The sequence below is a fragment of the Anser brachyrhynchus genome (genome assembly GCF_964034855.1).
Source record: "Anser brachyrhynchus genome assembly, chromosome: 3".
Taxonomy (NCBI): domain Eukaryota; kingdom Metazoa; phylum Chordata; class Aves; order Anseriformes; family Anatidae; genus Anser; species Anser brachyrhynchus.
In genome coordinates, this window is record NC_137696.1 from 103,710,877 (window position 1) to 103,728,967 (window position 18,091).

General features: G+C 34.4%; 1 long non-coding RNA gene across 1 annotated transcript; it reads right to left on the reverse strand.

The window, feature by feature from the left end:
* Nucleotides 1-208: 208 nt before the first annotated feature.
* LOC308192966 lies at nt 209-8,519 on the reverse strand. The gene is made up of 3 exons (XR_013949264.1): nt 8,444-8,519; nt 7,863-7,978; nt 209-547 (listed from the first exon to the last, which is right to left on the reverse strand). It is a non-coding gene; the product is annotated as an uncharacterized lncRNA (long non-coding RNA).
* Between the last annotated feature and the right edge of the window lie 9,572 nt (nt 8,520-18,091).

The window sequence follows — 18,091 nt, forward strand, 5'->3', positions numbered from 1 at the left end:
TCAAAAAGACTTTCTGAATGTATGCTGCTCACAGCAGTATGAAGAAAAGTGTTTTCCAGACCTTTTCACCAATTTTAAGTAAGAAAGCTTAAAACGTATAGTGTGCCAGAAGAAAATAGGAGACATCAAAAACCCATCCAACATCTTAAACCACTGTAGGAATCTGTTAAACTAAACTCACACTTTTATTATTAAATAGACTGTACAAAAAAAAAAAAAAAAAAACAAAAAACAAACAAACACTGCAACACTAACTTTCTGCCCGGTATAAACCCTCTGATAGCACTCTGACATTTTCTTTGAAGAAGTGGTTCTTTTAAGCTCCAAATCTGTCACTTGGCTTAAACAAAAAGATACTAACTAGATAATTGTGAAATTATATTTGTACTAATCTTAAGAGCACATCCTCTCTATTTCCTTTCAAACTGTAGCAATCTTCCAACCTTCAAATGAAATCTTCATGTCCTGCTTATGGAATGACAAGCTTTGTACGAAAATTATCCTCTCTGGTCTCTAGAAAGGTCTTCTTTGGTCTTCAGCAGCATCTCTGAAAACAAAAAGTGCCTATACTGAATGTGTAAATACAGTTCAAACAAATATCAGTCCACTTCACTTAAACTCTTGTGGAATACGCCAACATACAAACCTCTACTCAAAGCAGACTGAATGAGATCAGATTAACATTCCAATTTTTGCTTGACATGCCTATCTATGTAAATCTGCTTTTATATATATATGATATATACATTTCCTAATGTTCTGATCAAGATCTTCAGCATCTAGATCTAGATCTATGTCTAGATTTTGGGAACTTGCAAAGTCTAAAGAATAGATCTAAAACAAATATTTAGGCATCAAATGTTTAGTTTAAGACTGGAGTTCAGATGATATGTATTATTTCACTCAAATTGATCATCTCTTCTGTCATCTGAACCTATCTGTTAAGATAGATAAGCATCTTCTGAATTTCGAACTTCAGTCATGGAATCACAGAAAAAAAAAAATAGGTTGGGAAGTATCTCTGGATGTCTAAACCAGGTTAACATTTATGACATATTAGATTCCTTAAGACTTCATACAAAAATTTTGAAAATCTCCAGGGACAGAGATTTTGTGAAACCTCCTCTAATACCTGATATTCTCAATAAGACTTTTTGTCTTATATCTGGATGAAATGCCTCTTGCTTCACCTGTGACCAAACAAGGATGTCATATTAGACTGAGCTGATAACCGTACTAAAGGTAAAATTAATGACATCCACTACTTTCTTCTTGTAGAAGGCTAATAAATTGGTCAGGCATAAATTTCCACTGTTAATTCCATATTCCATGTCTCCAGAGACATGCTTGTCCTTCATGTGATAGGAAATGGCTTTCAGTGACATTTGTTCCATAATCACCCAATGGACTGAGATAAGACTGGACATCCTGAAGTTTCATCTTGCCCTTCTTAAAGATGGGCTGATTGATTCCTCTTTTTGATTAGGCTGTCTGTAGCAGATGTCCACAACACAACACCTCTCAGGGGTAACAACTCCAACCAGTACAATGTGTCACCACAATCATAGCACTGACTCTAGAAGTTGCATACAGCCTCAAACATTACCTCCAGGTATCTGCACACTCATATTTTAACCACTCTCTGCATTAACTTTCTAGTTCTTATTTTCATCTTCCAGCTGCTGGAACTCCATAAGTGCTACCTAACTAGGAAGATGGACAGAATCCCATTCTGCACATCTCCCCCTGCCTCCCCACCCAATCCCTCAATATCCTGCTTGGCAAGTATTAACTTTGGGTTCTTGGCTTCAGGTTTATGAAGCATTAGGTCCATTCTGCTTCCTACTCAGAGCTCCAAACTGCTGTTAATGGGACAGTCAAACAGGCGTCTATTTTCCCACATTTGACAAAATCTAGAAATATGGGATCATTCTGAGAAATTACTGCAGGGGATCCATTTGGGAAGGTTTCTCAGAGAACACCTGACAGATCCAACTGGACCAAACTGCATAAGACAGTGGTACCAATCATCTTTAAAAGTTAGTTTGGAAGAAAGGGTGAGATCCATGGGTCCAGTGTGTCAAGAGCACTGATCCTTTGCCAGAGGACTGACTATTGCATTTTCTCTTAGACCTAGACTCAAGGGTGCATGAGAGCATCTCACAGCTCTACATATCAGGCCTCTACTAACCATGAAGAACAGGACTTTGCTTAATAAGCAGATGAAGAAGTTTGGACTGTGCACAATCACATGGTCTAAAATTTTGGGTAGACCTGTGCGGTGCCAGGAGCTGGACTTGATGATCCTTATGAGTCCCTTCCAACTCAGGATATTCTATGATTCTATGACTACTAGGAAAAACTACAGTCAGAAGAAGTGAGCAGTTGTAGAGTTAGACCTTCCCCTTTTAAATAAAGAACAGTCATGATCTTATAATTCATACTTTTCTAATGTAAGGTGTGCACGACACTAGACAATGCTGAACCAGTTGTCACAGCCCAGCTCCATGGAGAGCTAGATCTGATTAGCAGTTTAACTTTCTGATACATTAGTGTGGCACCATATGCACTCTAATTAGCTGGGTCAATGGGGTATGTAACATAGCTATAGAGTTTCCAGCCTTAAAGCTTGCTGGTTCAGCTTTAAAATCTAGTTAGAGGTTCTATGCTGTGCATCCCATAACTAAGCAAAAATGCTATGGATAGTTTCTTCCTTCTTTCAATTAATAAATGTAGAAGCTTCTAACACTATAGGAGTTTGCCAACAGGATTTCTGATTACCAGATTTGAAAAAAAAAAAAAAAGCATTAAACATATAAATAATGCAAAAGGAATTAAAGAGTGAAGGAATTAAGAGTGAAACTGAAAGTTATTTCATTAACCAAACCAGATGTGCTTAGTTCTTTATGCTGATCATCATGATGCAGCTGTTTCAGCTGGAACACTTGAAATACAGATGCTTTGTAGCAACTTCCAAATCCAGAGTGGCTGGCTTAAGATGACATGATGTTTTGCATCCCTAGAGCTAAAAATTACTGCAGTTACTCTACAAGCATTCTTTTTGTCATTCTTTTTGTCATTCTATTTTGACAATACTTTTTTTCCTGAAAGTACAGAACAAATGTTTGCTTTTAAAATGAGTTACTCTTTGTAGTGTTAGCAGATTCTGCAGGTATATATAAAAGCATAAAAGCTGTATATATATATATATATATGTATGTAAACAAGCAAGAAATCTGTGGAAACAGAGAAAAGTTTCCTTCAAAAACAGGAACACAAAAAGGTATCCAATATCTTTGAGAATCATTCAGAAAAATATACACTTTACTGATATTTTCATATTTTCTTTAAACAAGCATTTTATGTTTACCATTCCCTTAGTTTCCTGAATTACTTTCATTCAGTTTCAGTATGCTATTTCATGGTGTCTTAGAAAGTTGGCTTGATTTCTTCTCAATTCAGAGACATGATGTGTTACTGATTCTGTATACAGCCATACACTATAGAAACTAAGGAAACAGACAAACACACACACACACACCACATATTTGGCAGTATTTCCAATCAATCACTTTGACAGGACAATATCTTATGAACAGACATTTTCAGTTTATCTTTTGAAGACATAACAGACTGAATTCTGACTTGGGACGTGGCAGTGGAAGTAGGAAGTGACTCAACTGAAGCCAGAAGAATATCAAAAATTCAAAACTACCTTTAGTGAAAAATGAACTAAGTCCATTGAATGTTATTGGATTTGTATAGAGCTGTGTCTGAAATACATTAGAGACATTTCACTTAAAAAAAAGCTAAGCAAAACTACTGTGAAAGTACCCCATGACTGCAATCTCTCAGTACATGCGGGTCTTGCTCACTGGGTTTTGTGAAATGGAAAAATTATAGGTTAGGGTCTCCAGAAGAAAGAGGAATCCATAGGATTATTTCTTTAACACCAGTCTTTTTCCTGTAGGCTGAACTATGAGCACAGAGATTTTATTTGTTCCTGCTTCTATTAATGTTAAAGAAACAAAGATAGAAGTTACCATATAAACTTGTGAATTATTTCTTAAATCCGATGACAATTCATAAGCACAGGCCCTGTAAAACTAAGAGATTATTGAGATTAATTACTTTAAAGGCTATATTGGACAGAATTATTGTTTTAGATACAGCAGTTAAATAGAATATAACTGCACTGAAGTCTGTATACCTGAAAGTACTAGGTGAATATCAGTAAAATGGAACGATTCTCAATGAAAAAATCATTAAAATTAAAAGGTCATGTAGTGCGCCTTTAATAATTTTCTGAATTATCCAGGAGTTCAAGTTGCTTTTTAATGACTATCTTATACAGCATATTGAAATGCCAGAATAGCCCATAAAGGATCAGAACAAAGGTTCTTCCTGTCCAGTACCATGCCTCAGAAAGCAGACAATATTTATGGAATCATAAGATCATTAAGCTTGGAAAATACATTCAAGATCATCTGGTCCAACCACCACCCTACTACCAACGTCACCCACTAAACCATGTCCCTAAGCACCACATCCAACCTTTCCTCAAACACCCCCAGGGATGGTGATGTCACCACATCCCTGGGCAATCCCTTCCAACGCCTGACTGCTCTTTCTGAAAAGAAATGTCTCCTAATTTTCAACCTAAACCTGGAGGGTTTAGTACTCAGTAGTACTCAGTACTCAGTAGTACTCAGTAAACCAGGACATTGACGTCCTTCTAGTACTGAGGGGGCCAAACCTGAACACAGTTCTCAAGGTGAATATTGGGTGAGTATCTAAGTGTGTGACAGTGAGGTGAACACTGAAAGTATCTGTCCTGCCCTTTTCCATCTTTTCCAATTTGTTCTGCCTTCTTCCTTCCAGCCACACTTGTACCAGTGTGAATAGAATCACAGAATCGAAGAATCGTTTAGGTTGGAAAAGAGCCTGAAGATCATCAAGTCCAACCATCAACCTAACTCTATTCACAGAGCTGCACAATAAAATATAATAGGGACTTGTTGTGAAAATTTCTGTGTTAAAACTCATACACTCACGAGGTTATTTAAAGTTATTTCAATCCCATAGTTGAGTTAATATTAAAGGGCAGCACTAAATTTATTTTTGGCATCTTAAATTGAGAGGAAATAAGAACTAGTTCCATCAAGACAGAAATATGAACCAACACAAAATTTAATTGTGTATTCTATTCATCAAGACACTAAGAGGGGTAGGAATTCCCACAGTGTTACTTAAATTGCAAAGAGGGATGCATTTTATGAGAGAAGGTATGATAAATTTTGTTTCTGTGAAATCCTCAGTATTATACACTGTATTTTAAATGTAACAACAATGGGAATTGACTGTAAGATAATTGATTTTCAGAGCATACTGTTAACATATTTTGAGTAACTGCATCCAAAACTAATTAACCCAGATCAGATTTACACCAGGTTTCCTCAGGTTAGTTGATTAAGAACTAGAATGCAGCTGTCTGAGCAAATCCCCATCTAGGACATTACAGAACATTATGTATATTTCATATTTACTAAATTAAAAAATAAAAAAATAAAAAAAATCTAAATCATGAAATCGTGAGAATATCTTTCCTGAATAATAGAGAGAATATATTAATTTAAGGTAGAATAAAAGGGATGGAAACCTCTGAATTCCAGTACCCTCAGGGATGTGCAGAGACAGACAGTCATCATTTTTCTTAATGCTTGTCTGCTCCAAAGATTTTAATAAACCTAGGTGAACTGTGAGACTAATCAACCTATTTCAACCATCTGCAGTGCAATTGATTTTACCATTTTTATAATTGATAATTGTTTGCAGCTATGATGATCTTTTATTAATTTGCTTATGTCTCTAAATTATTCTGTGACAGTTCCGTTCAAACACTTCAATCAGTGATGTTTTGGGCACTTTATTTACTTTGAGACTAGTCACCTTTATCACATGACTTTGTATTCTTAGAACTTCTTGAAAACACTTTATCTGCTCACCATCAAGGAAAATGGAAACGGGTGTTCAGAGGGTAATTTTGGCTTTTTTTTTTTTTTTTTCGTCCCCTGGAATACTTGTTTCTGTTGGTTTCTGTGTTCTTATTTGATTATAGCAATACTTTTATTCGTTACTGTTAGTTGTTGTTTTATCATTTCATAGGATTTAGTGCCATCTACTTTTATCAAAATTAGCCTTGATTAGCTAAAAATAATTATTTACTTCTTATATTAGAAACTAAGATCACTGGTAGGAGAATCAAAAATATGGACTGATACTTTGTGAGGACAAAAGTAGTGGATGGAAAAAAAAATAAGCTTGATTAAATACGTTGTATTTAGGGCCAAAATATATGCTTATTGTACTGCTCTTAGCCTATAGGATACACTGAGCCTGCTTTGATCCTAAAAGAGAATTTCAAGATAATCCAAAGAATTGTTAAATCTTTCCGAAGGAACCTGTGAATGAAAAATAATTATTGATCCAAACCATAGCTAAGTGTGACATCCATTATACCTTTTATTGTGGAATTTTCTATAATGTTCCTCAAAAAGTATTAGAATGCTTTGAAAATTTTAGTTAATTTCTGTTTGATACCTGCCTACAGGGAGACATGATTATATGATAAACATAAGATAAACTGTTTACTGATGAAGACAGGTGCGTAGGAGTAAGAGCAAAAGTGCCTGAGAGTTTTATGTATTCAATGTATATATCAGAAAGCTGATTTTTTGTTTTTGTTTCCCCCCAAGGATGCAAATATAAACATCTTTTAGATCCCCCTAAATCAGATCTTATTTTAGAACAATTTTCTGTAAATATTTTAAGCAGCAGTGTGATACACGTATCATATAGGCTTCAAATTTCAACCATAGCAATTCATTGCTTAGAAGTTTGCCATTCTTTTCTCAGGTAAAGGGCCTAAACTTCATGCCCTTTGCTTTCAAAAAGTTCATCAACCACAAGATGGTTTGCTATTTATAACCAATGGATTCTTTTATTCTTTTCAACAACTCAGTATTTGTCAGCAAAATATTAGTACCATTAAACTGTGTTAATTACTAGTGAGGACAAGTCACATTGCAGATTTTATGTCAGCATATCTCACATTCAAACTAGGAAAAACAGAAATAGGTAGTTATTTTTGTAAAAAGTATTTGCTTTCAAAAAGGAAATATTTCCCTGCCAACACTCACAGTAGATATGCATGCCCATTTAAGAATCACTTCATCAATCAGATACTGTAAATATAACACAATTAACATGAATGAAAACCAACCCTGAAAATCCCTTTACTGGATTTAATAGCTTTTCCCCACAAAAGAGCAAGTCAATTTTCAATATAACTCAATAGTATATAGCATATTTTCAATTCCTCCTGAACTAAAATGAAATTCACATATCTATATGTTTACTGGAATACAATCATATTTAGCAGCATCTCAGAATAAAACAGTAAGCATTTCCAAAATTTGATAATTCTGAGAAAGAAAAATTATTAATTTTCTATTTATTCTTAGCTGTAGTTCTGAAGTACTCAGTCCTTTAGAGAAAATTTACAATGTATATAATGGAAGCAACATACAATAAGTATTTATCTTAATCCATTCTTCGCGATACTAGTAGATAGCAGGTAGTAAAAACTTGTTTAATTAGAATAGAAAGATAGAGTAGACATTAGATGAAATTATGTTTTGGCCATAACCAGAAAAGAGAAAAGCATGTCAAGTAATGACATGACATGAAAGAAGTTTAGGGTTTATTACCATAATCACAGAAAAGTGAATACCTTTAAAAAGCAGCTACTTTTAAAAATGCTGGATTATTTTTAATCAAGCACCGCATCATCATTCACTTACCTCTGCTGTTGCTATAGTTGTGTAGCCTATAGTAGTTTTTTGCTTCATTTGATAGCTATTCAGCAGGAGATTTTCATGTTCTCAACGTCAGAGGACGCTTCCTAAGACACTTCCAACTGAGTGGATCATAAAACAAGTAATGGAGCAGACACTAGTCCACAAAATTCAAGGGCAATTATCAATATATTAATAACACAGCTGAATTTTTACTTTTTTCTTCTGCCTTCTTTTCAGAATTTAAAGTTCCCATACTTGTACACTTTAAGGACAGTTATTGACTGCCAACACTTTCAGTATCTGTCATTAGACCAAAAGTAATCTCAGTGCTTTCCAACATTATACTTATAATACATGTCCATGCAGCATGACAGGTGTATGTTAAGAGCAAAATAACTGTAAATTTACTTTTAACAATCTTCAGTTTTCTTCAGTAATTCAACCTGTTAAATTAGGTGGCCACTTTATATCTGACCTGAATGAGAACATACACGTCGTTTCTAATTGATTTGTAGCATACATCATCTACAACTGTGACAAAGTACTTTTGAGCTGCTACCTCTAAAAGTCATTAAAGTGCTTACTATTGGAACAGCTAGAGGAGACAACAGACAGCCAAAGCTTGCAAGAGGTATGAAGTGGGTTTTTCCTCTAATAGCTCAGTGAGTTGTGAATCAGAAGAGAGCTATTTTAGCTGCATACTTTGAGATGTGCCACGTTTCTTCCTTGTTTTCTGAGCAACCAGAGAGGAATCTTTGTTTTTTCTGTATTGTGAGCCTTTATCGTAGGTGGACAGAGAACAAATGGTGAAACTGAGATGATAGTATTAAAAAATAATAGCTGTGCATGTAATGCCGGATGAAGGAGTGAGTAGAGAAAGACAGAAGGTCTTTCAGAAGACAGAAGGCAACAGTGAAAATGAGAGGATAGAAGGGAGAATTAAACAAAGGACATAGACTGTAAAGATGAGATACGCTTTAAGGAAAGGACTTTTTGGAATACAAATTATTAATTAGAAGAAAAAGAACTGTGTGGCAGAGAAAGAATGAAAATAAATAACTCAGCTTCAAAAGAAAAAGAGGAAGAATGAGATCTGAAAGAAGCAAATAGAGTGTAGGAGAAGAGCTGCTGTTCTTGTTGCTTATTTGCCCAAAGTATATGGGAAATGACTCTCCTGAAACTCTTTTATACTGTTGGTCTGCTGCAAAGCTGCTCTGAAAAATCCAATCTCAGTTGTTTTCACATTCTTGCCCTATCACTCTCATTACCCTCTCAGTAGGAGCAGCAATGTAAAAAATAAGTGAAGTCATCAGCTACACAGCATTTTATATTGATCCACAACTCTGTATGTCATGTGCAGTTTTTGCCAGGATTAAAAAAAAAAAAAAATGGGAAGGAAGGTGGCTGCCTGTGGATACCATTGCTGAAAAATGACTTTCAAAAGAGAAAAAAATGTTCCATAGCTAAAGACAACATGACCAAAGTTTAGGAAAAAAAAATTCAGTTCTTATGTTACTCCAGTTTTATGTGTTTTCATTCTTTTCAAACTTTTTTTCATCACTACTGCAAGAGAAGCACACATGAAAATTAAAAAGAATATATATATAATGAATTATCACAACAGCATCTTTTATACTTGACATTCAGACTGAGAGTAAAAAACAAAATAAATTAGTTGATGCAATTGAGTTTTGAGACAACAAAGGGTGTACTTTACCATTATCATGGAAACAAGTTTTGGGAAAAGAAATTTCTTTTCTTTCATTATTGAAATATGTAGGACAAATGTGTAAAGCCTGCAATAAAATAATATTTTATTTTCAGAGAAAACTCAGACACACTTTTGTTGTTTGGTGTTTGCTGTGTAAAAGCAAATGTATTTGCAACACAACACATAGCCTAAATTGTATTTTTAAATCAAATTTAAAGTAATTCAAAACTTTCACTAATGCCACTCAAATTTAATTCAACCATTTTCAACTGTCTAACACATATCACTAAAACAATGTTTAGTCTGTTTGCAGAATAAGTTTCTCATGTGTTTGCTTAAAGCTTTATTTTACAGACTCCTTATATTCAGTATTCGATACAACACTTTCACATAATTTCAATTTGTATTGAATAATTCCTACAAGATGGAGAGACATAAATTCTCCAAATCCTCAAATAATTTTAGGATATTCTTGCTTACATGTTAAGAAGAATTAAGTTTAAGAAACCTCAGTAAAATGAAATATAAGTTCAACGTATAACAGTATTTACGAATGTGTATTATACAATCTCCCAATGCATCTCCGTGATGTAATTTGACATAAACTTCACAGAAGTGTTGTCATTTCCAAACTCAAGATAAGGTGTGATTGTTTTGTTTTGTTTTGTTTTCTCCTGATAATCTTAATACTTTTGTTTATATCAAATATGTTGAGTAGATCTTTTGTGCTTTTTAGGAAATGTCACACGTAGGAAATAGATGTCATAATTGGATTTAGGAGGAAAATTTTGGTACATTGGCACTTCTGCACATTGTTAAGCCATCCTAAAAACAGTTTTCAGCCATCCACAAATTTAGAAATAAAGTTTTCAAATGTCATTTAAATAATTTAAATGTAGAGAGGAAGTCATATATCAATTATTTATTTTGGCTGATCTCTGTGTTCTAATTAGAGACAGACTTGAGCTGTAAATTTTTGATTCAAATGCATTGTACCAAGTTTGGGACTTTCTGAAAGTAGAGTGTTGGTTTAGTTTTAGGGTCCTATTTGTCAATACCATATTGTTGAGCTATGCATAGAAATGTACAAAATGAAGTTCTTAAACTTCCATGAACTTATTAAATCAGTAAGATAATTTAAAATATGCAGTGACCAACTATTTACAGACCAACTAAATACAAGCATGAAATGTTAATCTTCCTTCCTCCCTTCCTCCTTTCCTTCTTCTTGCCCTGACACATGAAGATTCCATACCCACAATGGGTTTAATGGAGGAGTAGCTAGCTGTACAGCCAGTAGTACTGTGAAGTCAGTAGACATAATCTCACTGTTTGACCACAGTTTTTTTTTTTATCACAGCCGAGTTAAAATTGTGGTGCAGTAGGTCATATCTTCAAAACAGTAAAGTAAATATTTTCCTTTCTTTTTTCCAAGGTATTCAAAATGAAATCTGCATAACTTATTTTTAATTAAATTTTAATTTTAATTTAATATATTAAGATATGTTTATAATACTACTGAATGCCATTTGTACTGAATGGGGGATATATGACTACAGGATATCTTTTAACATTCCTGAGATTTGCCATGAATTACTCAGCCAAAAATTTCCTATCTACAATTATTGTTATAGATTTGACTGTTTTTTTAACTTATATCATAAGTGTTAAGTCTTATATCATAAGAGTTAGTGGTTTTCCCTACATTTGAAGTCCTTGTAGTTGGTCCTTCAATTACGTTTAACCTGCAAAATTTAGTAGATTATTTAAAAAGAAGCAAACCCTAAATACCATTTTTTAAACCCACAGCATGTGCCTTTGTGAAAATCAGTTTTACCAGATACTTCAAATGGAAGAGATATTATAGCTTCTTCTATAACATTCCTCTGCTTCAAAGGTTGCATGGGTGTTCTTTTCACTACAGAAAAGCCATAGGGTTCTAAAAGAGAACACAGCTTGAGTTACTGCAAATAAACATAGTCAAAAACTATATTGTGGTTATGATTCTTTTTCAGCAGCTCTGTAAACAAGAAACAACTATTGTGACTCACTGCAGTAACCTCTTTCTGAAATTAAAAAAAAAAAGGAAAAAAAAAAGTGAGATGCTTTCTGATCTAAAACTATGCTTTCCCATGCTCCTGAGCACAGACATTAAGACCAAAATATAAAATGTCTTAAATCTTATATGTACCATTTTTTCCCCCTCAATATGAAATTGTGAAGTAACAGGCCTAAAATGAAAAGAAATATATTTCAACACAGCCTGAAAAGAACTTGGGTGAATAATTGTCACAGTATAATACGAAGTCCATAAGCATATAAAGGTTGAGAAAGGCACTGAGAAATTTATGAAGGAAGTTGAAAGAGTCAGAAGCAATGGCCTACATATAGCCCCCATCACTGGAAGTACCTGATGTGCTGAATTCCAGAAGCTGAGACAAAATAACAGAGGAAGGAAGAATTTTTTTCTCATGTTTTACTCTACACACTTGGTATATTTAGTCAGAATTCTGAACAAGGCAGAAGATTGTGACTTAATTAGAAGGTTCTTAAATACACAGAAGCTCACGTATTAGCTGGAGAAATTATTTTCTGTCCCGGGTACAATAAAGTTTTTACATTAAAATATATATTGTATCTATTTAATTTAAAGTATTAAATCTGAAAATTGATTATATGCTAAGCTATATTTAGGACTCATCCTTTAATTTAGATTTATTGTACAGAGCTAAACATACTAATGTGGATTAGTGGATTAAAACAACGTGAATATCATGAATTTCTTTTATCTTATAGATCATAATGAATCATAGAATGGCTTGGGTTAGAAGGGACCTTAAAGATCATCTAACTCCAACTCCCCTGCCACAGACACGGATGCCACCCACTACATCATGTTGGCCAAAGCCCCATCCAACCTGGTCTTGAACATCTCCAGGGATGGGGCATCCACAGCCTCTCTGGGCAACCTGTTCCAGTGCCTCACCACCCTCGGAGTGAAGAATTTCCTCCTAATCTCTAATCTAGATCTCCCCTCTTTTAGTTTAAAACCATTCCCCCTTGTCCTGTCGTTATTTGATTGAGCGAAAAGTCACTCTCCATTATTTTTTTATAACTCCCCATTAAGTACTGAAAAGTGACAATGAGGTCACCCTGGAACCTTCTCTTCTCCAAGCTGAACAGCCCCAGCTCTCTCAGCTTTTCTTCGTAGAAGAGGTGCTCCAGCCCCTTCATGGTCCTCTGCTGGTCCTGTTCTAACAGATCAACATCCTTCAGATGACAGGATGTTGTTAATGACAGTTGTAAGATCATGATGAGATGACAAAAGCTTAAAGAGTTTTTAATGATCATTTACTTCCCATAACCTTATTATTTCTTCACACTCATGAGAGGTGAATGTGATCTTAGTTATATACAATAGCGGTTAACAGATCCAGCCGTTGTGTGCTGATATGTACTTTAGTCAACACAGTTTCCCTTTTAGCAAATCTCTACTAACAAGTGGTGATGTCAGTATAGACAACTAAATAGCTGCTGAGATAACAGGAACTACCAGTAAGTTATGAGTTAAAAAATTTCTAATGACCATATACCTGAGGCACTCTTTAAAGTACAACAGTAAGAATCAGTTAGAATTAGTTCATGTTAGGACTGTATAGTTAATTCTGAATGCTACAATACATGAAATGAAAATATGGGTATATGTGGAAAAAAAAAATCTGAAATTAAAAAAAGCTTTCTTTCCAGTAGACCTGAGGAAGCAAAGCCTATTTTGTTTACTAAAGGAAGATATTTCATTAAAAGAAGTGAAAAGAAAAATAAAACAACTAAATTTCACTTACAGTGTACAGGGGAATCAAAAGATCACTGTCTTATGAAGTAACAGTAGGCTCAAATAAATGTGTACGGTGTAGTTCCCATTTCTTTTTAGTTTCCTTTAGCTCATTTTTCTTAGGATGGTTAGATGTTCAGTTGTCTACCCAGACAACTATGTACTTTGAAAACGTTGTATTATGTGCTTAGGATCAGAATAAGCTAATGAATTCAATTTCTGGGTTCCTCCTTTTTTTCACATTATACCATTGCTTTGAGATTATGATGCCTGAGAGAGATATCTGTGACCATAAAGCAAAACTTAATATTTTATTATAGTACTTACTGTTAAGAAAGCCTAAGTGGTCCTATTTGTAACTTCAAGTTCAGAGAAGTTTTTATACTCTGGGACAAATATCATGAAAAATTGTTATATTTTACCACATTTTCCCTTTAAAATACATAAAATAACTCCTGTAGCATGTGAAGAAATAAATACTAAAACTGCTGAAGCTAGCTTTGTTTTGAAAAGTTAAGGTAATACTGCATTTTGAGAAAGCATCTTTGCATTCATTTCAAATTACACCTTGATTTTTCTTTTCACAAATACTTTTCTTAGAATTTGATTAGAACTAAATTTGATATAAACACTCTGTTGATAGCTGTTATTTGAATATTCACATAAAATCGTTTTAATCTCAAATCCAATGTTACAGTAGATAAAGTGCACAGGGATCACTAAAAAGTGTCCAGATTTTCTATTGTATATCTTAATTTACAAACTCCACATTTATTAATTTTTTCTACACTATTTAGCTGTGCTAATTTAATTTGATTTGACTTCCTTTTTTTTTTTTCTAGTCTTCCAGCTACTACAGTTTTTGTTTGATCTCAGATAACAGCTACAGATATAGATATGAACAAATGAAGTGATTTCTCTATCATTAAGAAGACAATTAATGAAATGTGGCAGTCTATTATTTCTTTATGAGCATGGTATGGGCAGGTACTCTCCAAGGAAAATGGGGAACAGTTGAAGACTTACAATATACTTTGAGAAATTCAGTGAAAGACTTTTTACCTAGGCTAATGTCAAAAGAGAAAATTTGGTATAACATCATTAGAATAATTGTACAGAATATGTTCTTGTCAAGTCATTTGCACAAAACTATGTCAATATCAAAATAATTCAAGTCAATAAGGAAGATTTATATTTCAATTATTTTGCTCAAAGTTTTATTCAAATAAAATATAATGATTTTGCCTTTCCCCAATTTTCATCTTTATTGTGAGGTTAAGAAGAGATGTTGGAATTTTCTCTAATGATACCTAAATATAAAGATAAGAAGAAAAGGAAAGTGAGATAATAAGAGAAATTATCAATCTTTTGTATTTTATATATACACTTAAAATAAAAACATTTATAACCCAGTTGTACAGAAAATCAAGTTTCTTACTTAAGTGCGTGCTTATAGATTCTACCCTGATATCAATTGGCAGGATCATTTACTTAGTGTATTAGCTACAATTTGTTCTAATTATCCTGAGGGTTAAATAAAAAAATTAAAAAATATATATCTTTGAATGCTGTTTGACCTTGTGCTTTCTTTACTTGAAGAAGCTTTTGGCTACCTTAAGTTTTAATCTCAGCCCTGGGAAAGTTGTGGTCCAGACTGGTGCAAGTACAATGGTGAGAACACTTAATGGACCACTGACACAGAAGTCACTGTGAACTTACTTATCATGTATATAGTATTGTGAATTTATACTCTGGAAAACTTATTGGAAAGGGTGGCCCTGAAACCATTAATCAGTAAGGATTAAACCATTATCAGTAAAGGATTAATGAGGTTTCTCTCCTCACATTTCATTCAATTTCTTTGAACCAACCTCTCTTAGTTGCCTCTGTCTATGGAAAGGTCACTTTCATCCAGTCAGGTGTAAACTAACAATTTTTTCCTGATTTGTGAACAACAATTTACTTGTTTCAAAAGAACCTGTAGTATGCATTCACTTTAATATGTAGCAAAAGAAGTATCAGTAAATTAAAGATGCATGGACTCGGAAGTTCATGGAGCGGAATGAAGGATCATTTTAAAAATATGAATGGCCATTTTTCCAATCAACAAAATGTTACATGAAGAAAATAAATCTCTAAAAATCTTTTGAAGGAAAGAAGGGTGTTACTCTCTTTATTCCCTTCCAGATTTTATCAGCTATCACCTGATTTTTTTTTACAAAAATGTGTTATTTTGCATACATATTTTCATTAGACAGATAGAAAAGAGGTATGTCTGTCTAAGCCAGTCATACAGCACTGCATCATTTATTGTGAATAGACCACCCTTAAAATCAGGGAACATTAATTATAGTATCTGCAAAACCAGTGTAGTCTGGAAATCATAGTAACTTTATACTTCAGAATACAGGGCTAGCCAAATACTTACTCCCCAAAAAGATGTAAAATTTAGGAAGTTTTTGGTTTTAGTGTACAGTTTAGGACTGTACCCAACCATGATTATGGCATAGCCTTGACATTATTTTGCCTGTGTAAGTATGCCAAGAATACACATATTTTCTTCCACGGTAAGGTCCCTCAAGAAGCATTTTAAACCCAAAACAAGTGTTGTGTGCATAAAATACTGTCCAGTTGCCAATTCTGTGTACCTAATTTCAGAATTGAGATGCACTTAAAATTTCAAGATGCTAATAACCAAAAAATTAAATTCTGACATTTGGTGTAAATCTGTTATTCTATCTTCTCTTATATCTGTGCAGTTACCTGGAATATTGCAGGCAGTTAAAATCCACAACCAGAACTTTCCTACACCTTCTCTACAGTAAGGTAAAAAAAGATGAACTATTCAGTACTTTGATTTAGGATATATTTTGCAGTCTTTAAGCATCCTATATTTCTTCTTTGAATGCTTATTCAAGTGTATCCATCCCTTTCCTGTGCTGTGGAAATCAATATCTATGATCATACAAAACAAATGCTAAGTTCATTTTTACCTGTATAAATGCAGAAGGGTTACATAAGTTCCTTCTAATATATGGCTTACATTGGTTTCTCACTTTTGTCCAATTAATTATTCTGGTTTGGATTGAAGGACATCGAGGTGCTTGAGCACATCCAGAGAAGGGCAACGAAGCTGGTGAGGGGTCTGGAGAACAAGTCTTACGAGGAGCGGCTGAGGGAGCTGGGATTGTTCAGCCTGGAGAAGAGGAGGATCAAGGGGCATACTTATCACACTCCACAATTACCTTAAAGGAGGCTGTAGAGAGGTGGGGGTTGGTCTATTCTCCCATGTGCCTGGTGACAGGACAAGGGGGAATGGGCTAAAGTTGTGCCAGGGGAGGTTTAGGTTGGATATTAGGAAGAACTTCTTTACTGAAAGGGTTGTTAGGCATTAGAATAGGCTGCCCAGGGAAGTGGTTGAGTCACCATCTGTGGACATCTTTGAAAGATGTTTAGATGTAGAGCTTAGTGATATGGTTTAGTGGAGGACTTCTTAGTGTTAGGTCAGAGGTTGGAGTCAGTGATCTCGGAAGTCTCTTCCAACCTGTTATTCTGAGATCTGTGATCACTCATTGATCCTTATTTCCAATTGTGTGACTTTACATCATTTATATTAAAAATATGTCGTTTGTTTGCATATAGGTCTTTGTCATTCTCCTGTTTGCTTATTTATTTACCCCTACTTCATCCTGGGTGCACCCAATATTAGACTATTGCTGAACAGTGCTTGCACAGCATCAAGGCCTTCTGTTTCTCACTTTGCCCCCCAATGACCAGACTGCGGGTAGGTGGGACAGGTAGGTTGGGAAGGGACACAGCCAGGACAGCTGATCCAAACTGACCAAAGGGATATTTAGTACCATATGATATCATGCTCAGCAGTCAGTGGATGATGGCTTTCCAAAGTAGCTTGTGCTTGGTGACTGTCTGTGTGTTGTTCCGCTGGTGGGAGGTTGTGAGGAATTGCCTTTGATTTACTTTTTTTCTTCTTCTTCTTCTTCTTTAATCCTTCACTAAATAAATTGTCTCTATCTCAACCCACAAGGTTTTCTTATTTTTGCCCTCCTGATTCTTTCCCACTTCCTGCTGGGGGAGAGTGACCAAGCAGCTGGTCGGTGCACAGTTGCTGGCATGGGTCAACCCACCTGACAGTTCTGATGTGGTTCTGATCACTATCATCCACCCTTAAAGTGCTAATATAATTTTAACTTTCTTCCTGTTCCTTAGAACTTCTGAAATACGACAACAGTTTTGAAAACTGGTATTAAAATTCTGAGGAATTATTTCATTATCTGATTTTGTTGGCAGGTGACTGTTAAAATCTCTAATCTTAATGGCTCCCATTTACCAACAATTGTATGTTCTCAGGTGATGTGACGGCAGATTGTATATTTTCCTGTAACATGTTTAAATAAAAAAATACAATGGCTCTGATTTTGATTCCCTTTACATACAAAGCCATGCTTTCATTTGAAATATTAATTGCCATTATGTTAAATCTACGTTGATTTAGAATATATATATATATATGTAGAAAAACCTCTTCAATTATTCCAGTAGTTTTTCAGTCACGTAGTGTTTGTCCTCTATTCAGTGTGCTTACTTTTTGTCACACACCATTTTACATTCATTACAAAAGATATACCATGCACAGAATGATGAAAAGATTTATAAAGAACATAATTTATT